We start from the raw sequence: 12,922 nt of genomic DNA, 5'->3' as shown, positions 1-12,922 counted from the left end.
TCTTCCCAAGTCAGCTGCCTCTGTCTGCAAAACAGCTCTGTTCAGTGACTTCTTATTTCCCTCTGTAAATGCCTCTAGGGAAAATAGGCACAGCTAAAAATGTACCCAAAACATGCAAAGGAAAAAAAGGACATGATTTCTCAGAACTGTCCTTGGCTTTTCCATCAGTTTTATCACTGACCTTTAGCTAAGTTCTCAAAGAGACATGAAATCTTCAACCTGATCATTAAAAATACCAATGTGTTTATTATTAAACTTCCTTTTGGATAGCACTAGTAGCCTACGGGCTACTTGAAAGAAAAAAGAATATTGGGGCCCCAAATCATGCCATCAAAACAAACAAGTTAAAAGTCAATCAAATGAGCCTAAGAACATTTTTTTTTTCCTTTTGGAAAGAACAGTTTATTTCATTTCCTGCCTATAAATGCAAAAAGTAAACATGTAACAATGTTTACCAAGAAATAAAAATAGGAAAATATTCCAAGCAAGCCCAAAGATTTTCCCATACAATAGATTCTGTAACATTTTCAAACACTGACATTTCTTTCCCAGCATCAGTAATAAGCTTAAGAATACTAATTCAATAAGATTTCTCTTATTCTGGGGGCGCCGGGGTGGCTCAGTTGGTTAAATGTCCGACTTCAGCTCAGGTCATGATCTCACGGACCGTGGGTTCGAGCCCTACATCAGGCTCTGTGCTGACAGCTCGGAGCCTGGAGCTTGCTTCGGATTCTGTTTCTCCCTCTCTCTCTGACCTTTCCCAGCTCATGCTCTGTCTGTCTCTCTCTCTCTCAAAAATAAAAGATGTTTAAAAAATTAAAAAAATATTCTGTCACTAAGAATGCACATGATCAGAAAATAGAATAGTGCAGTGGCTCATTTGGCTCTGGCTAGGCATTTATTTCTGCTCTTAGAAGAGATGCCCTTCCTGGGATTACAGGAACAAGTGTGAAAGGTAATTAAAGGGGGAGAAAAAAAAGTCATCTATTGAGTCCTGCTTGGGCAATATGCTAGTGAACTCTGGCATCTTCTAGAATCCAGTCATTTTCTGTCATACATAGCATGTGTTCAAGTCAAACGCCGGTCAGAAACTTCAGAAGCTCAGAGCTACCTGCAAAAAACAAACTACGCACAGGAAATCTGAGGTCTACAGGGGTGCAATCAGCCTGATTTGAGAAAGGCTGGCAATTCCTTCACAGGCTGCCTCTTATCATGGCTGCATGCTAACAATGTAGGTGATTAATATGCTAAATAGGAAAACCTGGGCTGTCAGTTGCCTGCATTTGTCTGCCAGAACCTTGAAATTAGGTCATGGCCGCCAGGGAAAATTCCTTCTCAGATGGTAGGCTGTGTGAACATGTTAACAAACCCAGACGGGAGGAAATACCAACTGAAGTATGCTAAATGATGGCAATGATATACACTATTAAAATAACATCAACTTGTGGCTTCAGGATCTTCCAATACAGAAACGAGGAACATGGCTCTGAACGCCACACCTCCCTTTCCATCCTGCCCTTGGAAGAAGACATCAAACCTCCTTTCCAGGTTTTCCAGCTGTTTCATCACATAACTGGAATATTTAACTTTCTAAGTATAGAATTTATGTTAATGAGCATCACTCCTGATACTTTAAAGGACATTAAATTTCAGGATTCCATCTTTATGCAAGGATGACATTCCTGAGAGATCAATACATGCATACATACGTACATAAATTTATTTTTTGTAAGGAATTGCTGGTATAGTCATGGGTGTGTAGAAGGGATCATTATAGTGGCTATGCTTTACTGTCTTCAAAATAATGGATTCTGGTTTTTTAATGCGCTCTATTTTCTTTAATTTTTTTTAATGCTTTATTTTATTTTTGAGAGACAGAGAGACAGTATGAGTGGGGGAGGAGCAGAGAGACAGGGAGACATGGAATCCGGAGCAGGCTCCAGGCTCCGAGCTGTCAGCATAGAGCCTGATGGGGGGCTCGAATCCACGAACCGTGAGATCATGACCTGAGCTGAAGTCAGACGGCAAACCGACTGAGCCACCCAGGCACCCCATTATGGAATCTATTTTTTTTAATGGATTCTATTTTTAAGTAGTGTGACTGAAATACTATTAAAATGTTTTGCTAAAATTGTACAGATTTTAATGATTAAATTACACTTTAATTCCTAACTTAATAATAATGGGAAACTTGAGGCTGATAAATAACTCCATTTAAAAATGGGGGGGATGTCAGGGTGTATTATGGGAAAGACCATCAGTAAAAAGTTCAGGAACAAGAATTTAAGTTCTATTTTTATTATTCATTTACTTAGGCCTCAGTTTACTTATCTATAAAATGAGCAGTTAGATAATTTCTAAACCTACTTCTGCCTGTAAGACAGCATGATTTTCTTATTTGAATTATAAACACAAAAAGAGTCTGAAATACTCCTCGTATTTGGATGCACTATTAATTCATAAACAGTTACATAATAATCACTTATATTATGAACAAGAAGGAGTAGCAAAACAGCAATAACAGCTAAAAATGGCCTTGCAAAACATGGAAATTGGTCAGATCACATGAGACTTAAGATTTCAACACCTTCCTTTTTAAAAAAATTTTTTAAGTTTATTTATTTATTTTGAGAGAGACAGGGACAATGTGAGTGGGGGAGGGGCAGAGAGAGAGGGAGAGAGAGAGCATCCCAAGCAGGCTCCACGCTGTCAGAACAGAGTCCCGTGTGGGGCTCAAACTCACAAAATTATGGGATCATGACCTGAGCCAAAACCAGATGCCCTAACTGACTGAGCCACCCAGGCGCCCCTCAACACCTTTCTCTGGCCACAATAATTCATTATACCTCTTTCCTATGCACAGCAGTAGAACCATCTGTCATGGTCGGGGGAAAGCCCCTTGGGCTCAGTTCAGGGTCTTTGCCTCCATCAGAAATGAAGAACTATTAAACACGTAGGTATTTACAATGATTAGGACATCAAATTGTAAATCTGAAAACTGTCAAAATAAATATGTCAAAGCATAAAATTCTGATTGAAGCTCTTGGGTGACCATGGTTTCATAGTTTGACATATTTTAGTCTGAGAAGCCCAAGATTTGCAGGACAGTAGCAAGAACCTAAACTTAATTATTCCAAATGCCAGTGCACCATGCAGTTTTATTGGAGTAAAAGCAAAACAACTCTCAATACTCCAAAAAAGTCATTTAGAGTCTTGTGATCAGTCATATACAGTCTGAAAAATAAAACACTTTAAAGTTGTTTCACTTATTGTATATCAGTGACTCAGAAAAGAGCGAGTGATCAGATTACATGGGAAATAATTGACCTTACAGACTGACATCTGAAATCGGGGACCATCTCTCAGCCTGTAAAGAATTTCCAGACTTCTCCAAATGGATTATTCATTTTATTATTCTTTGGATTTTTCCTCTAAGAAAACTGGTGAATGTCAATCATGGTGCTCTCATATTTTTCCAAACCCTCTTCATAAAATTGGAAAAGAGTGGAAGCCTATCATATTTACAGTGGGATGTCTAATTTTAAAGCAATTATCTAGATGTCTAATATTTACATATTGTGTTTATTAAAAAAAAAACAAACAAAACCTGTGAATCCCTCTACCTTCTCCAGTGTATGCAGTTTCTAATGAGGTGGTTTTAAAACTTTTCCTTACTGTATTTTCCTTTCCTGAGCGTGCTTTTTAAAACTCCATTCCCATATGTGTAACCACCACCTGGGTATCAGGTATCTTCCCCACCATTCTTACTCAGAACTAAAACGTATTGGATCTGCACATCTTCTTGTGTTTCCTGTTAATGTTCTGGAATGAGTGGTACTAAGATATAACACAGGGAGAAAGGACTATTAAGCAAAGATGCCTCATTTCCTTATTCAGCAAACTAACAATGGAGCATTCTAAAAAGTGGAACTCATTTCCCTTGCCTCTTCCGGGGAAGCAGCACGTTTATTCTCTCGCTGAACGGAGCAGTGATTTTGACTATTGAGTATCATCTCACACGTACAAATATCAAACCTAACCCATTTGATCCAGTCTATTCTTAGCCATTAGGTTGAACTGGAGTTATACGTGACATTAATAAACATGAGAGTAAATGGAGATTGATGTCAAGAGGGCATCCAGTCAGTAATAGGTTGTAAGACTATGAAATCTAGTATTAAGTTATTAGCTCTACAAAGTTGGGATGAAGAAGATCACTAGCCATATAATACTGCCTCGTTATAGATAAGGCATATTTGGCGGAATGAAAGGAATGATGAAATTGTTAGCAAAGAATACAATTTTAATCACTTACTGATTTACTTCTTTGGAAACAAAAAGAGGGAGGACATGCTTATTAAGTTTTTGCTTTCTCATGTTACCATGTACATTGTTATACAGGACTCTGAGATACAAAAAAACTAATAACACTGTAGAGTTCTTTATTTTTGAAACACTGAAAATTAAGTTCTTGGAGTTGAAATTACCAAATAAGTGAGACATGAATGTTGGTGAAGCATCTCTTGATCTTGGCTCAGGTCATGATCTCACAGTTCATGGGATTCCAGACCTGTGTGAGGCTCTGCTCTCAGTGCAGAGTCTGCTTGGGATTCTCTCTCTCCCTCCCTTCCCCTCCCTGGTTTGCACACTCTCTTTCTCTCTCTCAAAATAAATAAACTTTATTGTTTTTTAATTTCTTAAAGTTTATTCATTTTGAGAGAGAGAGCACACATGAGTGGGGGAGGGGCAGACAGAGAGGGAGAGAGAGAGCCCCAGCAGGATCTGCACTCACAGCCAAGAGCCTGACGTGGGGCTTGAACTCACAAACCAGGAGATCATGACCTGAGCTGAAATCAAGAGTCGGATGCTTAACCGACTGAGCCACCCAGGCACCCCTAAATAAGTACTAGAGTTGGCCTCCTTCTGAAAGTGTGGTAGAAAGTATATTTGTATAAACTAAGACAGTGGTGCTAGAACTTTTTGGTCTCAAGGCTTCTTCACACTTTTAAAAAGCACAAGAATCCGCAAGAGTTTTGCTTACCAGTGTTATATAGACCTATATTTACTATATTAGAAATTAGGGGTGCCTGGGTGGCTCAGTTGGTTAAGCATCCGACTTTGGCTCAGGTCATGATATCGCAGTTAGCATGTTCAAGCCCCACATCAGGCTCTATACTGACAGCTCAGAGCATGGGGCCTGTTTCAGATTCTGTGTTTCCCTCTCTCTTTCTGCCCTTCCCTGCTCATGCTCTCTCTCTCTTTCTCTCTCTCTCTCTCAAAAATAAACATTGAAAAAAAATTTCTTTAAAGAAATTAAAACTGAGAAAATACTTATTCATTTAAAATAATGATAAACTTACTATAAGTTAATGAAACAATATATGTACAAAAATAACTATGTCTTCTAAAACGAAAAATAGTGAAAAATAGTGGCATTGTTTTATATTTTTACAAATCTCTCTAATTGCTGGTTTTATAGAAAATAACTAGATCCTTATTCCTGCCTTTGCATTCCATCTGCTGAAATATCACATGCCATACAGTCTCTGGAAACTTCTGAGAGAAGAGATTGAAAGGCAAATAATGTCTTAGTATTACTATGAAAATAGTTTTGACTTCTTAGTCCCCATTGAAGTTTCTCAGGGATCCCTGAACCACACTTTGAGAACTTCTGGGATAAAAGGCTAAATTATATAAATGTTGTAATGCCCGAAGTTCCGAAACCTCCCACAAAAGTCCACCAGAGTCGTAAGTCAAAGCCAAGCGGCAAGGGTCGTTTATTGCAGGTTCGAACCTGGTCCTCTGCGCACTCACCGGTGACGCAAGAGGCCTCGATCAGGGTTGGTACAGCGTTTTTATAGACAGAGACAAATAGCACAGGGGAGGCTTCAAATTATGAGGGGCCTGATTAGTTGATTTTAAAGTAATTCTCTTTATAGTAATTCTCTTTAAAGTTGTTCTCTGATTGGGCGTCCTTTGTCTGTCCTTTGGCGGGAAGGCTTTGTCCGTTACTTGTGGCGGGAGGAAAAAAGGGGGAAGGGGGAAGGGGGTAGGGTAGGTGAGGAATGTGCTAAGCAAGCAGGTTTACAGAAGCGAGAAATGCTGGTTAGTTTATGTATAATCACTCATTCCATTACATATCAGACTACATTTAGGAAGGTTTACAACCCATTCTACTACACAGCGGGTTACATTCAGGAAAGGCCTCACAATGCTCGTAGCAAACCGCAAGCAAAACAGACTTCTCAGCAATTGTATTTCTTATCAAAGATCCATAATCAGCAGAAAAGAGAACCTGGCTTTAAACTAAGGCAGGGCTGTCATTTGGATTGTTCCTTTCAAATGTGCCTATATTTTCAAGTTAAGGGTGTATTTTTGAAAATTATTAAAGCATTTTAAACATGTTTAATCATTCAGAATGCTATACAATAAACATTGTAACAAATATCAACAGTTTACCATATTGCCTCCATATTAAAAAATAATAGTCCCCCTCTCCAAAATCACTCCATTTTCTCCCTCCTCGGAGGCAAAATTGTTGGGGACTTCTTTTCAAATTTCAAATTTTCTTAGACTCATAGATTCTTCAACAGAATTATAGTGGAAATTAAATATTTATTTAAAAGTACATAGCAAATGGGAATGCAAGCTGGTGCATCCACTCTGGAAAACAGTATGGAGATTCCTCAAAAAACTAAAAATAGGACTACCCTACGACCCAGCAATTGCACTACTAGGCATTTATCCACTGGATACAGGTGTGCTGTTTCGGAGGGACACATGCACCCCCGTGTTTATAGCAGCACTATCAATAATAGCCAAAGTATGGAAAGAGCCCAAATGTCCATCGATGGATGAATGGATAAAGAAAATGTGGTATCTATATACAAGGGAGTATTACTCGGCAATCAAAAAGAATGAAATCTTGCCATTGGCAACTACGTGGATGGAACTGGAGGGTATTATGCTAAGTGAAATTAGTCAGAGAAAAACAAAAATCATATGACTTCACTCATATGAGGACTTTAAGAGGCAAAACAGATGAACATAAGGGAAGGGAAACAAAAATAATATAAAAACAGGGAGGGGGACAAAACAGAAGAGACTCATAAATATGGAGAACAAACTGAGGGTTACTGGAGGGGTTGTGGGAGGGGGGATGGGCTAAATGGGTAAGCAGATTAAGGAATCTACTCCTGAAATCATTGTTTCACTATATGCTAACTAATTTGGATGTAAATTTTAAAAAATAAAAAATAAAATTAAAAAAAATTTTAATATATAAATAAATAAACTTAAAAAAAACAATAAAAGTACATAGCAAATTGGTGCCATGAATTATGTAACACTTTCAAAAATGGATTTTAGCTATCCTAATAGCATCTCTACACCACTGAAAAACTGTGTATAAAAAAAGGTATTAATTTGGTGTTTAGGCAATGAGCCAAACACAGATTTATTTTGGAAAGCCTACATTAATTCCATAGTCCATTAGGGTACAGTGGTACCTGTGTTAGAAACCACTGAAGTAAATGATCCAGAAGATAAACAGCAGAACATAGACACACACACACACACACACACACACACACACACACAAAACTATACATACACATAACACATGTATGTATATATGATCTTTAATATCAATTTAAAATTGTAAAGCTGCCTAGGACATTATGAGGCAATTTAATGGGATATAAATCCTTTGGAAGAAGAGTATGACAAGATAGTATCACCAGTTCACAATTTGTGAATCCATCAACTCTGTGATCTTTCCAACTCTGATGGCCTCACTTCGTATTTTACTAGAGAGTTTATCAAAGAGTTAAAGAAGGAAACGTATTACTAAGATACACTGTTAACATAGGAAATTGCCAAAACAGCATAGAAAGACAGTAGTTAGCTTAACTGTAGTTCCCACCTCAACATAGAAAAATAAATTAATGGAGACTTTCTTGCTTGGAAAAGTTGAATTTCTTTTTCTCAATTTGTTGGGATGTCATTAGACTCCTCTTGTCAATCCTATTCTTGGATTATGACTCCAAATCTTTCCTGTCTGATTGGCAGATGCTACTTCTAAACACATTTTTCCCCCTGGTTTTACATTTAACTACTACAAAAAAAGGAATACAAAAAAAGTCCTAATCATATCCAAAAAATGATAACCAAACAAGGCCCGTGACAATAAACATTATTATTGCCTGAATTGGTTATTGCTATGAAGATTTCAGAATGATGTTTTTTCTAACTATTCCATTTCTTCTACATTTATGGGTTCGCACACCACTGAAAAGAGCATTCTTCTCTGTATTTACTTTGGAGCTCAAATTGTGGGGCTACTTTGGAATGAGGGATCAGAAGAGATTTATGTAAGAAGGTGATGATCTCTCTGTGAACTGAAGAATGAAAATAATCCAGGAAAGAGTATCCTGGGCATGGAGAGCTGAAAGTGTGAATACTCTTTTCTGCCCAAAGTTTTGCAACAGAGCTCTAATTAAATCATCTGTAAATTAAACACCTCAGAGAGAAGCAATAGACATCAAAAGTTTTATTTAAATAGCTAATTAATTGAAAGCAAACCAATTTTTCTGCAATCACAGTTTGAGTCCAATATGCCTAAGACAATCCTAATTTATGTCTATTTTCTTGGCATCATAATTAATCGAAGCCCCCTTGTATTCCCCAAAGTCCCAGTTTGGGTGATAAGTATTATGATTTCCCTTGGCCATAGACTCTAAGAAATAAACAAATCATATTAAGTCTTCCCAGGGAGAAGACTTGGTTGTGCCATTGACACATAAATCCATACCCAAACACATTTACCTGGGTGCTTTTCTTTTTCTGAAAACTGAATAGTTCCCCTCCCCCATTTAGTTGCTGTTTGCATTATCTCCTAATTCCTACTACAAAGAAGTGCATCTTAACCCATCTGGAATTTCTATTATCACATTTTATACCCATCCCCTTATCTTGGTGGATAAATATGGCCACTGTACTATATGCAATGTTCATTTATGTGCGTGAATGCTCTAAATCTGGTTTCTTTGTAGTGCTAGACAGCTATGCACCTGGGATGGGTTGCTTTACTGAGCTTGCAACCGCCTTGGCACAACCGTGCTTTAACCTTTTTTTTCTTGACTTTCATTAGGGTTGATGTAAGGATTGGCTATATGAACATGGCCATTTGAATGTCCTCCACATCTTCGGCAAAATTATGATTAAAGTTATTTCCTTATATGACATCTCTCTTAGACAACAGAATCTGCAAAAATATTAGTCCTGTTAGTAAGTTATCATGCTTTCTTTTGTTATCTAATGAGATTATTGTAACTCAGTGTTGCTTCCCTTTTAATTTGACTACCATAAAATGCAGAGGAAAGTTTTGGTTTCAAATACAGCGGTTTTTCCAAGTCAGTGTTTTTGAACATTACTCCCTTCCTTCCTCTGCCTATTCTGAACCCTATTTATTGTTTGTCCCCGGATATTTTATCTGTCATTAAAATCCTTCCTGTAAATAATCAACAGGTATGTGAAACCATGGATGGACCTAGAGGGTATTATGCTAAGTAAAGTAAGTCAGACTGAGAAAGACGAATACCATATGATTTCATGCATATGTGCTATCTAAAAAAAAAAAGAAAAGAAAAAAACCCAAAAAGTAGAATCAGACCTATAAATACAGAGAAAAACTGATGGTTGCCACATGGAGTGGGGTGGGGACAAGCAAAATGGATGAAGGGGAAAACAAGGTACAGGCTTCCAGTTATGGATGAATAATTCATGGAAATAGAAGGTACAGCATAGGGAATATAGTCAATGGTATTGAAACAGTGTTTTGTTGTGACAGATGGTAGCTACACTTGTGGGGAGCACAGTATAAAGTATGGAAAAGTTGAATCACTATGTTGTATACCCAAAACTAATGTAACATCATGGGTCAACTATACTAAAAAACAAAAACAAAAACAAAAAAACAAAAAAATCCCCAAAACTTAAAAAAACAGGTGTATGAATTTTAAGTGAAAAATTAATTCTAACACTCTTTCTGAGACAAGAAACTGTCACAGAAATTCAGTTTAATAAAGTGTATTATCATATTTAGAAATATACATATACGTATCTATATAAATACGCCTATACATATATAATATGTGTGCGCATATTAATATACACATATATGTAAACAAAGAAATACATGATGCTTTGCAATCTAATGAAAATAGTGCAGTGACTAACCACTAATGGGCAAGAACTTTTTTCACAACAAACCCCTTGAGGAGATTCCTCACTACAGGGCTGCCCTGAGGAAATGAGCCTGTAACAGTGGTTTTGTCTATTTAGGCACTTAAGTTGTGCACAAAGACTTAATGACCTGTGCCAGAGGTTAGTACACAAAATAACTCCATGTAAATGAAGCACTGATAAGGTAGAAACTGTGAGTAAATTGCAGGGGCTAGAAGCAATTGCTGTTGGTGACCTTTTCCTAATTGAATGAAACCAAATGGGAGAAGTGACTCAGCAAACATGATCCTGGACCCCAGTCACTTTTGCAAGGATCACAAGAAATAGAACCAAGTGAGACAATTACAATAGGGAAAAAAATCATGTAAAAAAAATTCTCATTTAGGACAAGCAGTTCAAGTAAGTAATTAAAGGCTCTGTGAGTGGGGAAAGGGGAAGTAAAAGCAGGGCTCAGGGTGTGGGGTTTTCCACTCTGAGACCCTGAAGTAACCTCACTGCTATGAGTCTAGTCCTGACCCTCAGGCCCAGGAAGGAATTCAGTAGTGTGAAAACTGTTTACTTCTCAGCCCAGGTGAAGAAAACAAAAGAGTTAGCTTAAGGAGAAACAATGAACATTTGCAATTTGGTCATAGAAGTTACTGAGATATCAGTATTTCTTTAACTCCTACTTCAGGACAGTGGTTCCCCAATTTTTCTGCACCTTGGGATGACATAGTATACTTTAAAAAGATGTTGATGTCTGGTTCCTATCCCCAGATTTTCTCATTTAATTGGCATGCAATCAGACCTGGGCATTGGGATTTTAACACATTCCCCCGGATGATTCCATGAAGCAGGAAAGTTTGGGAACCTCTGGTCTTGATTAGGATAAAAACATTCACCTGCTTTATGGAATGGGCTAGATCAGGGCTTTATGGAATGGGCTAGAACTCAGCCCATTCTTTCAGCACCCTGTAGCTTTTTCTTTGGGTTTTTACCCAGGGAGAAACCTTAAGTTCCTACCATGCAGCCACATTTATAAAGACTAAAGCTTAACTGCTTTAGACTGACTGTTGGCATTCCCCCCAAATTATGATCTTGAAATCTCAACCCTCAAAATGATGGTATCAGGAGGGAAGGACTTTAGTAGGTGATTCGGACATCAGGGCAGAACCTTCATGAATGGGATTAGTGCCCTTGTAAGAGAGACCTCAGAGAGCTCTTCCTCAGAAGCCCTTTCTGCCACTCGAGGAGGACACAGCTGTCTGTAACTGGAAGAGAACCCTTATCAGAACTAGATCATATGGGCACCTTGATCTTGGACTTCTAACCTTCAGAACTGTGGGAAATAAATGTTTCTTGTTTATAAGCTACCCAGTATCTGGTAGTTTTGATAGAAACCCTAATGGGTGAAGACATTTACCTCACTTTAACTTTTGTCTGAGATTTCTTAAGAAGTACCAGCTAAAAGAAGAGTTGATTATTGTTCAATAATAAACTTGGGAGATATATGTGACAGAAAAGTCAATTCCACAACAGTGAAAAATAAATTCTGAGGTAGGCAAATATGGAATAATGAAAACATCCTTTAAAAAATAGTCACGTGAGGGGCGCCTGGGTGGCGCAGTCGGTTAAGCGTCCGACTTCAGCCAGGTCACGATCTCGCGGTCTGTGAGTTCGAGCCCCGCGTCAGGCTCTGGGCTGATGGCTCAGAGCCTGGAGCCTGTTTCCGATTCTGTGTCTCCTTCTCTCTCTGCCCCTCCCCCGTTCATGCTCTGTCTCTCTCTGTCCCAAAAATAAATAAACGTTGAAAAAAAAAAAATTAAAAAAAAAAATAGTCACGTGAACAGTGTTGCAATGAACACAGAATTGCCAATTTCTCTTCAAAATCCTGATTTCAGTTCTTTAGGATAAATACCCAGAAATGGGATTGCTGGATCGTATGGTAGGCCTTTTTTTTTTTTTTTTTTGAGTAATCTCCAAACTGGTTTCTTTTTTTTTTTTTTTAAGTGTATTTATTTTGAGAGAGAGCGAGCATGCACGTGAGAATGGGTGAGGGGCAGGAGAGAGAGGAAGAGAAAGAGAGAATCCCAAGCACGGAGCCCAATGTGGGGTTTGAACCCATGAACCATGAGATCATGACCTGAGCCTAAATCAAGAGTCGAATGCTTAACCGACTGAGCCACCCAGGCACTCTTCCATTCTGTTTTCTATAGCAGCTGCACCATTTTGCATTCCCACCTATACATGTGCAAAGGTTACAATTTTCCACATTCTCTCCAAAACTTGTCTTCCGTTTTTTTTTTTTTAATTTTTTTTTTCAACGTTTATTTATTTTTGGGACAGAGAGAGACAGAGCATGAATGGGGGAGGGGCAGAGAGAGAGGGAGACACAGACTCGGAAACAGGCTCCAGGCTCTGAGCCATCAGCCCAGAGCCTGACGCGGGGCTCGAACTCACGGACCGTGAGCTCATGACCTGGCTGAAGTCGGACGCTTAACCGACTGCGCCACCCAGGCGCCCCCCGTTTTTTTTTTTTAAATAAAAGCTATCTTGATAGTGAAACCACTTAAAAACATAAAGTTGAACAAAAATCAAAATGGCTGCACTAATGCTTCAAGGAAGCTCAATTTTAAAGTAACCTTTTTCCTCTCTTCTGCAAACCCTTCCCCCACTTCTTCTTAGCCTTTTGTTTCAG

Source organism: Lynx rufus, unplaced genomic scaffold (genome assembly GCF_022079265.1).
Source record: "Lynx rufus isolate CCGP_SWC_20201006 ecotype Redwood Valley unplaced genomic scaffold, mLynRuf1.p SCAF_4, whole genome shotgun sequence".
Taxonomy (NCBI): Eukaryota; Metazoa; Chordata; class Mammalia; order Carnivora; family Felidae; genus Lynx; species Lynx rufus.
This window is presented reverse-complemented; position numbering follows the sequence as displayed.